General features: G+C 27.4%; 1 protein-coding gene across 1 annotated transcript in view; it reads right to left on the bottom strand.

The window, feature by feature from the left end:
* The window catches only part of Ephrin (ephrin), a 109426-nt gene that overhangs the window by 93001 nt on the left and 4324 nt on the right, over positions 1-12101 (bottom strand). The window lies entirely within an intron of this gene.

Below are 12101 nucleotides of genomic sequence, written 5' to 3'. Positions count from 1 at the left end.
AATGAATAGGAAACCACCACCATCACCAGTGCCAAAGGAATTAACTATACTTGGAACCCGAATGGGAAAAGAAAAAAAAATTTTCATTTCATTTAGGCGCTGTTTTAACAAAACGATTTCAAGTGAGAGGAGATTTTTCTTACCATGTTCATAATAAAGTTAAATAAAATGTTACCCACCACCACCACCACCACCAATGTGACTATATTGATTGGATCGGTTTTTTTTTTTGATTCACAATTCTAAACACTTAAATCGTTTATATAATACATGTTCGACGGATACAGCTGTGATGTGCGTGTTATTCTAAAATCATTCATTTTTGCATGAATCTTATTAACAATTATTATTTACAACAACAATCACATGAACATTCCATAGTGACAGTCGCTACTAAAGAGACATGCACAGAAATACACTCTATATTTACATTTAATTGAATTTAATTTATATTTATAATACAGACACATCATTTGTTTGCAATTTTCATTTATAATTAATATACAACGAACAATGTTTTTTTGTTTTATTTCTGCATTCAAACATTTTATCATCATCGACAATCGACAAAAATCGGCATAATTTATTTATTATTAATTACAAATACTTGGCCAATAAACGATAACGTCAATTTTGGAATGGAATGGAAACAAACAAAAAAAAAATCGTCATCATCATTTTTTTTTGATTGACGATTTCATTCAGAGCAATAAATGCATTGTAGAATTCTAGATTCATCGAGAGCAAATTATCAGTCTATTAATATTTTTAATAATAATAAAAAAATATATAAGCAACCATAGCAAGCAAATATTTGGAGAATATGATATAATATATAATAGAATCAAATGAAAGTGCAATCAAATATAAAAAAAAGAAGAAAAACTATTGAGCTACTAATTACATGATGATGATGATGATTAAATATAATTGCCATTTTTCTATGTAATAATCATTATCATGAATGATTGGATTGATGATGATCATCATATTGATCATTGATTAACAATCAAATAATGATCAATAACAACAACAATGACAATGGTGAGATGGTGTTAAATACAAAACAATTTATTCCAGCCAAAAATCAATTCATTATTGATTATAGCCAATATCTTTGTTGTTGTTGTTGTTGTTAAATTCAATTTCTGAATTGTTTTATTTTCTTTTTCATGGCTCTCAAAAATCATCATTGCAACAATCAATTCATGGATGAATAAGTCGTTGCATTGATGTAAGGGGCAAAAAAAATTCGGAAAGATTCCGTATGTCATTCGTAATTCACTACGTAAAAAGATTCACGCGTACACCACATGTATTGATTCTCACACACACACACACACACATATAAAAGACTGACATTATATTCGTGATATATATCCACTATACCATCATCACATAACGGATAACAATATATATATAAAAAAAAACGCCAGCTGATGTGATGAGAAAAAAAAGGCCAAAATTTCACTATAGTTAAGTTTTTTTGTGAATGCAAAAACAAAAAATTCAGTTCGGTTTTGTTTTTACATTCACATTGGGGGGAGGGGTGAAATTCATTCAAACCATTTCGTCGTCCACACCATTATTTGTATGCCCAGGCCAAATGTTCAAATTCAATATATATCAACATTATGTTGTCATGTTTCAAACAATAATGATAATAACAATAACAATATAACAGCAACATGGATATAGATATAGATGGAATGAGATGGAAAAAAACATGTTACCATTTTTTTTTGCCGTTCATTCTCCAAAAAAAAAAAAAATTATTCTCAACAATAATAATAATACGATTTTGATCATTTTTTTTTGCTGTCTGTTTGTTTTGCTTTTCGAATACTAATCATTTGAAATTGTTTCAATTTTGAAATCATTCAGTCAAAAAAAAAAAAAATTTTGTTCACCTTCAAAAACAAAACAAAAAAAATGGAAAGAATTTAATAATTTTAATTTTCAAACGAAAAAGAAAAAAAATCAGAATTTTAATCTAATTTACATCCAATCGCGTAAGTTGGTAGATGTTTTCATTCGATTGTCTTTTTTTTTTTATTCATATACACACACATGCACATTAATAATGAGATGTGTGTAATGTTCGAAATGTTCAGCAAAAAAAAAATGCAATCAATTGCAAATTCCCAATTGTAAATATTATCAAAAAAAAAAACTTCAACTGGTAAATATTTGTCGATAAAATCAAGCAATGATTTTATGTGATGGGATGTGATGGGGCCCATACACGAATGAATGAATGAATGAACGAATCGAATCTCGATATAAAATGAAATGAAATGAAATGGAATCGTAACAATAAAAAAAATGCATTCAATATGAAATGGCCTTTTTGTTGTTGTTGTTGTCATCAATATGCACAATACATTTTATTTTTTTTTCGTCCATAAATTCCAACAACCCGGAATTATTATTATTATTATTGTCGTCATCGTTGTGTTTTATGAGCAATTTATCATTTATAAAATATTGAATTGGATCATCACATAGTTTGTTGTTGTTTTTGTCTGATTTTGATGATCCAATAAATAGGATAATAAATTGTCGATTGTAAATTTTACATAAATAAATATAGCATTTATATGATGTAAACAACAACATTTTCATTCAATCATTCATCCAATGTTGTTAGATTGACAATACAAATTATTGGATAAACTTGACAACATTAATAATTACAATGACGTAATTGAGGTGTTTCTTGTTTGTTTGTTTGTTTGGGTGAAAGTGAAAGATATATGCATGCACAGAAAAAAAAACATCCACCTACACATACATGCTTAAATAGAATATATAAATGATGATGATTATCATTGTCATATGATCATCGTCATTATAAATGTGTGTGTGTGCATGTCAAAAATTTTGTCAAAACAAAATTCGTTGTCGTTGTTTGCCAATAGGAATTTCAATGTCGAATCATCATCATTAGGATATTTTTTTTTCATTGCTTTTCACACCCTAAACATTATTATTCTCATTATGATGGAAAAAAATAGAGAAAAATGGTGTTTGAAATTATTAATTGTTTTAAATCTTCATTAATTATCATCACCATCATAAACAACAACAACAACAACAACAACAATAACAACAACATGGCAACATGGCAGCAGAAAGAAAAAATAAATTTGGAGCAAAAAAAAAAAGTTTTTTTTTTGATATCTGCCACCATATAATAAAACAAAGGCGACGACGACATATTTTTCAATTCTCGACACACATTCCATATTTTCCATAATATTTACTATATGAATGAATGAATGAATGAATGATAATTATCATCATCATAATAATAATAATTAAAAAAAAACTGCTAAAGCTGTTTCATCTCATTATGATGAGAAATGTCTCGTTTTTATCATCATCATCATCTCTAACAAAAACAAAAGCAAAAAACAAAACAAAAGCAAAACAAAACGAAACGAAAAAAATAATAAATGAAAACGGTATTATAATGCAAAAAAAAATCTCGAAAAAAAACATCATATAATAATCATCTGTAATCTGTAATAATTATTATATTTCACTGCATGTAATAGCAATAGTATATATATGCAATTGTATTTTTTATCCAATCTCATTGTTGAAACACGTATAAGATAAATAAAAAAAAACACACACACACATTAATGATTGAATGATGATTGGTTAGAATAACCAGACAAACAAACAATAAAAATATGATGATCTATAGACATAATAATGTGAAAGAATTGCTGCAATCATTATCATCATCACATCAATATCAGAAAAAAAACAATAACAGCCAATAGGATTTCCATCTGTCAATGCAGTGTGTGTAAATAGAAATAAACCTGATTTTCTTTTTAAAAAAAAACCAAAGACTAAGAGTGAATGTTCACATTCAATTGTAAAATCAAACTGAATGAAATTGAGGTATAACAAAACGGAGAAAAAATTTTATCAAATGGTCTATATATACAAAAAGAAATGTCTGTACCAAACTGTTTTATTTAGCTTATTGTATCTAAAGCGGCTAATTGGTAAATGGTAAAATGTGATAACCAAAAAAAAAGAAGAAAAAAAACGATAAAAGAAAAAAAAAGAAATGTTCAATATAAGAGCAATAAAAATAATATAAATTCAATTCAAAATCAATTCTTACAAGTCTTTTGATTTGATTTGATTCAATTTGATCCACACAAAAATATTTTGCCCATAAATAATGAAAAAGAATATATATATAAAAAAATAAAAAAACTGAGTCAATTTAGGAAATCGATCGACAATCTTCTGAAATTAATTCATTTCCCTATGAAATATTTTTTTATAATGCAAAGTTTTCCATGTGTGTGTGCGTGTGTGTCATCTTCACTGTAGTTACATGATGATGATGATGATGATGATAATCGAAAGAATAAATTCAAGATGCCGACCGATTATATCATATTGCACACACACACACACACACACACACAAATGGAAATATTTCGAATCCATATAGAATCTATAACGATATAATAATAATAATAATAAAACTAATATATCAAGAATGCAAGCTAAACATGAAAATGTTGTCGTCGTCGTCGTCAATGTTGTTCGAAACTTTTTTTTTTTCATTCAATTTTTCCCTTATTGCACACATAAACATAATTCATCCGAATATTCATTCAATATCAATTTCACTTTTATTCACATCATCATCATCATACTATGGTTGGTATAAAAAAAATTGCTTAGATAAGCCATATACACACACATATACACGTATTATAGTGTGTTTATTCCATTCACAATTTACAATTCAATGTTTGTAGATGCATGCATAGTCTATTTTTTTTTTTTCGTTGCCTGTCAAATTAGACAACATACACACTTATATAAAGAAAAAAAAATCAACCAACAACAGTCATCATTGACTGACTGTATGATATAATAATAATAATAATAATAATTTGTTCAATGTGAGACTAAATCAATTGAATCACTGTGACTATACAAACATTCATGATAATATAATATATTGGTACCGTATATATGGATTCATGATATTGGTCCATAGATGCAACAACATTAGACAAATATATTTGATCTAATAGTGAACGGAAAAAAAACGTTGATTTTGCTTGATAGTAAAAAAAAATAGAGTGTTACATTAACTATAGACATTTAATAATAATGTATATCCAATCATCGTTAATAACTTTGGTCCTCTAACATTTTGGACTGAAATTAGATTCTAATTCTAATAACACTTAAACTGTATTTGTTTGTGTGAAGAGAGAATAGGATAGGATATATATACAATGATGATGACTAGATAGACAAATTGTATTCGCCTTCAGATAGATAGATTGAATGAATGAATGAATAAATCGAGGACAAACAGCCTTTAAATATATTTCTTTTTGATATGATGTAAACGGCTTTTTTTTCTATCGGTTATCTCTGGTGACGTTTGCGTGTTTACACGTATATATTACTATATCCATATAGACATATAATATACACACATACATGGCATATTTGTTTCAATCGTAACAAATGGATAGCTAGTCTAAAGTTTGATCGATTCTTTCTCTAAACATCAGCTCTGGGCTTTTTTTTCACTGATTCTGCAATGTTTAGTGTGTGTGTGTGTGTGTGTTTGACGATAATATCGTTTAAACGTTTTTATAATGCTTATATAAGTGGTTTTTATATATATATGTGTTCATCATTATCATCATCATCATCATGAATCGCATTTAATATGTGAATCAACAGAGAATGCACACAAGCTAAATGGATTTAATTTATCCAAATGGAGTGCCATATCGATCGATACAAAAAAAAAAAACACACACACACATACAAATACAGATACAGATAGAGAGAGGACTTATATAAACATTAATAGGCAAATGTGTTTTTCAGTTTTTTTTTCGAGAAAGAATATTCTCTAAGGCCAATCATAATAATTATTTTGGAAAAAAAAGAGATTGAACAATTACTTAGCGAAAAAGATGAATGAATGGATGAGGCCCATTATTATATTATATTTAATTTTACTAAGAATTTTTCAAAAAAAAAAAAAAACAATTTTTCAATAACCAACACATACACACACAAATATAAATATAAAAAATATTCCCTTAAGAACTTTTTTCCTCTGACAAGAAAGAATATTTAATTGCCTATTGAATAAACAAAACAAAAAAAAACGAAAAACATTAATAAACATCAAACGAAAAAAAAAATGAGATACGAGAGAGATAAAAAAAAGGAGGAAATTTATATAAAATTAATAGTCTATATATATGTGATGTTCATGTTAAATTAAGATCCAGATGCTCGATTCATGATGAACCACCGCAATACACACACGCTATAATAACTATATATATACATGGCACACTATTTTCCAATATAATAAAAATAGATGAATGAGCCAGAAAGATAGAATCATTCATTGCAAACTCATTCAACTTTGCCACATTATTATTGCAAACAACGAATAATAATAATAAAAAAAAAATTGAGCAAATTGCCATTGCGCTATATGGCCATAATTTAATACCTATTCTCATCATCATCATCATCATTCTTCGACTAACTCAGTCAATCAAGCGAAAGAATTCTTTCTAAATGAATGATGTAATAAAAAAAAAAAAAATTCTTCTCCAATCACATTCCCTTGTGGACTAGTTATTTTTTTTTATGTTACAATTATTACTCATTTTAATACATAACAATCAATTTATATTATTTTTTTTTGCAGCCATCAATTTCAACTAAATTCAATTCGATTTAATAATAACTTTCATTTCATTTTGATGGCCAATGATAATAATTAATTAAAATGATGATGATGATTTAAATTCTTCATCATTGTAAAAGAAAGTTTTGTTTCGAATGGGAACCAATAAAAAAAAAAATGCTCATTGCACACACACACACACACAACCATAAAAAAAACGGCCAGAATCTCACGATCAAAAAGTTTTTTTTTCTTCTTCTTGATTCCCATTATATATTAGAGTCGATAAATCCGATTACGATGGCAACGATCCAGAATTCTCTGTATACCACCACCAACAACAACAACAACAAAAAAAAATTGTTTCTGTCTCCATATCAGGATAAGCAGAATGCCAGAATAAAAAAAAAAGTTTACTTTTTGTCTTTTTATTCTCCATTTTGTTGTTCATTGTCATTATCATCGTTACAATTTATATTTTTTTTTATATATCAAATCTATTTCCTCTCGTCATCATGTAGTTTATTATTGATTTTTTTTTATTGAATCAACGATTAATAAAATACCATTTTAATTGACAATTAATTTAGTATATTAATGCATGCAATCCGATATCTGCATTAAAATGAAAACATGTACACAGTAATTGAACAAATTGCATTTAATGATTGCAATAAGGATCATCATTCTAGAATGGCAAGAGATAAAATTTTTTTCAATCCAAAAAAAAATTAGGGAAAATTTTTTTTTTGTTATATTTGTCATAAGTTACAAAAACACTGCTAACCAGAATGAATTTTTTTCATAAAATGATCCAAAACTTTTTCAAAATATTTTCAACAACAGCTGAAACATGGGAATTGTATGAATTACATGCATCACAAGAGTTTATTCGTAAATAATAATCATTTTGATGATGTGTGAAACAAAAATATAATTTCATTAGTCTCGAATTTTTTTCTTATGAAAATGCATATAACAACATTACATCCACTTAATTGTAAGGTGTTTTATTTCTATTAACGGTACCGATTCACACATACACACACACACACACTATATATAGTGAACAACAACAATAACCCGGCTACAATTGCCCATTTGCCTTAATATAATGTTATTATTAGTGATGAAAAAAAAAACTTGTTGTTTGCAAACATTTGGACTATTCCAATTCGTTCATGTTATGTATGTCTCTGTTTGAATAAAGTATTTTTATTCAATGGCAAATTCATACATATATTAATTCTAGACTAGATTCTCTTTCGTTTTTTTTTTGATGATGATTATTCGTGCGCTATCAGCAAATAATTAAACATATCAGCAATAGAAATGAATTTCAGAATAATGAGAATGGGCACTATTGAAAAAAAATATATACACATCAGATTCTCTCTCTCTCGCTCATTCTGTTTGTATATAATGAAATGAATTGAATTGAAAAAAAAGTACACGTTTTTGATATATAATGATTATAAACAGTAATTACATGGCCTAGGCCATGTCGATTTGAAAAAAAGTGCTTAAATATAAATGCTTTAACAGCCAAATAAAAAAAAAACACACACACACACCAACTGATATAACATTGAATGAATGATTTCATAATTATCGCTATATACCATAGATTGTCTTGCCTTCTATATATATTTTTTATGCTGAAAATTTCTGTTTTTCTGTTTTATGTAAAAAAAAAATAAAAATAACAATAAAAACACAATTATCCAAAATTGTTTCATACACACACACACACACACACACATAACCCTATTGGATGTTTAAGCCTATGAAAATGAAAATGAAAATTCATTCTTCTCTCTCTCTCTCTATTTCTATTTCTATGTGCATGATCACATCATCATCATCATCATAATCAATGACAGCAGCGATTGTATTTCAGGCAAACATACAATATTGCAATAATAATAATAATGATGATGATGATGATGAAAAAAACAACGAAATAGGAACAACACTAGAATCAAGAATCGAGAGATGGAAAATGCCATTTTTTTTCTTCTTCTGATGATGATGATAATAAATTTAATAATAATAATAGTAGTAGTAGTAATAGTAAACGTACACAGACATATGTATAAACCAAAGAGCAAAAGAGAAAAATGAAAAATAACAATAACAAACAAAGATGCAATGATGATGATGGAGATGAAGAAAAAAAAATTAGCGAACAAAAAAAAAAATGAAATGAAAAAGAAATCTTTTGTAGTCAGAGTATAATTTAATATATTTTATAGATTATTATTCTTACTATCACCGATACACATACATATATTAATAATAGGATTACATTGCTTGGAATGCCTTTCCTTTTCCTTTTACCTCTCTCTCTCTCTCTCTCTATCTATCTATCTATCTATCTATCTATTCGAATTCCGCCCATGTTCATTCATTGATTGGATTCGAATAAAAAAAACTGAAAACTAAAATCAAAAGTAAGTTGACTCCATCTAAATCTAAACTGATGAATGAAATTTTAGTGGATATCAATTTTTTTTTTTGATGGTATCATTTTTTTCTGGACTATTGCTGCTGCTGAAAATTTGGTGAATGAAATATAATATGTATTGTCCTATAGGTGGTTTATTACAACGATAACAACCAAACATCAAATGCTCATGGATGGCAACAGAACAACGACGAATAAAAAAAAAATGAATGAATTGCTTTAGCAATTAAGTATAAAAAAAAGACGAATGACGATGGATTGACATGAATCGTGTATATAGTTTATATATTAGTTGGCAGTTGTTAGCCACTAATAACTATTTTTCTTCTTTACAAAGATATAATAAAAGCTTTTCTCATCCCATTTTGTTCATTCTGGAACTTTTTTTTCTCGTTTCATATAAATGTGTATTGCGAGAAAAAAAGAGAGAGAGAGAAAGAATTGGCCAGATATTACAATTCAATTAAGGTAAAGTGAATGGTCGAGAATCAAATGGAGAAAAACGATAAAAAGAATCGACAAACGACAACTAAGGCCTGCCGACCAATAAGGCATCAAACAAGCATCATCGATTCCATTCCATAAATCCCCCATCCATTGCCATCTTATACCATCATTGATATGTTCAATTAGTGTGTGTGTGTGTTACAGAGAAAAAGAGAAAGAGTGAGCAATAATGGTAATAGTGATGGCCATTAAGATTGTCAAGATTGGAATCCGAAATCGAAAATGGAATGTGTCCAAAAAAGTAGATACGTTTATTTTTTTTTTCTCTTGTCAATAACATAATTGTCAAATATAGATATATATCCAGACAAACAATATCATTTAAACATATCATTATTATTTGAAATGAAAGAAAAGAAAAAAAAATGTTGCTTAGATTTTATATATAATAGTATATAGTTTATTAGTTACTAGGCCAAGTTACATATGTTGTAAATGTCAATTTTATTAATAGTTGCCATTTCCGGCCAACAAATTCCAGTTTTTTTTTTGCAAACACTAAACACTAAATACAAATAATCAATGACAATTTAAATTGTTTTTGAATATATCTCGACGATATTCAATATATTCAACACTTTTTTTTCTACATAAAGGAATTTTTTTTATTCCTGTAAAAAAAATGAAATAGCCAACATCTCCACTGCGTTTATTTATCATCATCATTGACAATATATAACAAATAAGAATTTATTTTGTATAGCAAGGATTAAGTTTTCAACTTTAAAAAAAAAATTATTATTGTCTTTTTTCAAAACTAATAAAACTACTAATATTTCATCATTCGACCAAAACAAAAAACAAAAAAACAAAAAAAAAAAAACAAAAAAAAAGTTACATTCGATTCTTTTTTTTTATTTTATTCTGGTACGTTCATTTGGATCGATCGAATCGATTCATATATACACTACTGTATCCATGTAGGAATTTTTTTTTCTCAATTTTTACTATAATTGCCTAGTTTTATAATTGTCTACTATAATATAATACACAATATCACATTTATTGGAAAAATCTTTTTTCTTTTTTTTCTTTTGCTCGGTTGAATCGTTAAAACAAGAATAATCTTGAAAAGCAAACACAGTGAAATAAATTAGTCTGCTGTACAAATGTAGATAACAGAAACATAGCATATAAAAACAAGCCAACAACACACACACAAAATACAGACATACATACATTGAATTATTAATGTATAGATTCTAAACAACGATGCAAATGTTACAATCAATGCATTTTATACAGTCATTGAATAAAGTTTGAGACAAGCGCAATTCTATGGCTGTAGATGTTCGGTAATCGTTAACTAATTTGAATGGAAAAAAATCAAACTAAAAAAAAAAACAATGACACTCATACAATAGTATAAAAGGTAGGGGTTGGGATGGCCACATGTTTGTAATTGTGATATATGGACAATATCTACAATGATGATATGGTAAATGGCGCACGACAATTAATGCTCAATTTCAACTATCCAAAAAGAAAAAAAATTATTTAAAACGTTTATGTTCAAAAAATGGATGAATGAATGAGAAAAACTTTATGTTCAATTATGTGAAAAACGAAAGATAGATAGATAGATATAGTTAGTAAGGCATTTAATATCATTTTTGCTTCACTCATTTTCATTCCTTTTTTTTCACTCTATTAAATAGAGTCTACTATTTGATAACTGTTTTGTGATTGCCATCAATTACCGAACCGAGCGGGAGATAAAAATTGAAGCAGAATTCTGGTAAAGCTTCATTTCATTCAACTTGCAATTTTTATCTTCTCGAAAATTGCTGTTGTTGTTAAGAATGGAGCAAAATGTATCCATTTATGTTATATAGAATCTTGACGGCATTGACATATTAGTAGTGTGTGTGTGTATGTGTGTGTGTTGGAGATAATAGAGTCATAACACACACACACACACACACACAGACAGTGAAATGGGCCACTTGTGATCCAAGGCGTGGAACTTTTTTTTTTAGTAATAATAATAGTCATAGTCATTCATCCAGGACTAACAAGCCTGTCTGTGCTTTCATATATTGGATAATAATTACTTTACTTTCGTCATTTTGTTCTACAGGAATAGCATTTCGACAAAAAAGAAAAAAAAAATCTAATGAAATAAAAAAAAAGGAATCCAAAATCAAAAATGAAAAAAAAGATGAAAATCTAGATCCAAATGATAGAAAAAAAAATTGGATTCATCAATTCCTATCAACTACATCATACACATGATGGAATTCAATTTGATCACGACAAACAATATACTAACACTGATTCTACTGTTTAGAATTGTCAGAATTGTGGCGACATCATCATCTATTGCTTCTGCTTTTTTTTAGTTTAGTTATTATTATTATTATTATTATTAAATGGAATTATGATTTAACTAAACGTTATGCATGC

This window comes from Dermatophagoides farinae, chromosome 10 (genome assembly GCF_024713945.1).
Source record: "Dermatophagoides farinae isolate YC_2012a chromosome 10, ASM2471394v1, whole genome shotgun sequence".
Lineage (NCBI taxonomy): Eukaryota > Metazoa > Arthropoda > Arachnida > Sarcoptiformes > Pyroglyphidae > Dermatophagoides > Dermatophagoides farinae.
Note: the sequence above shows the minus strand (reverse complement) of the source record. Positions and strands in the feature narration are given on the sequence as shown.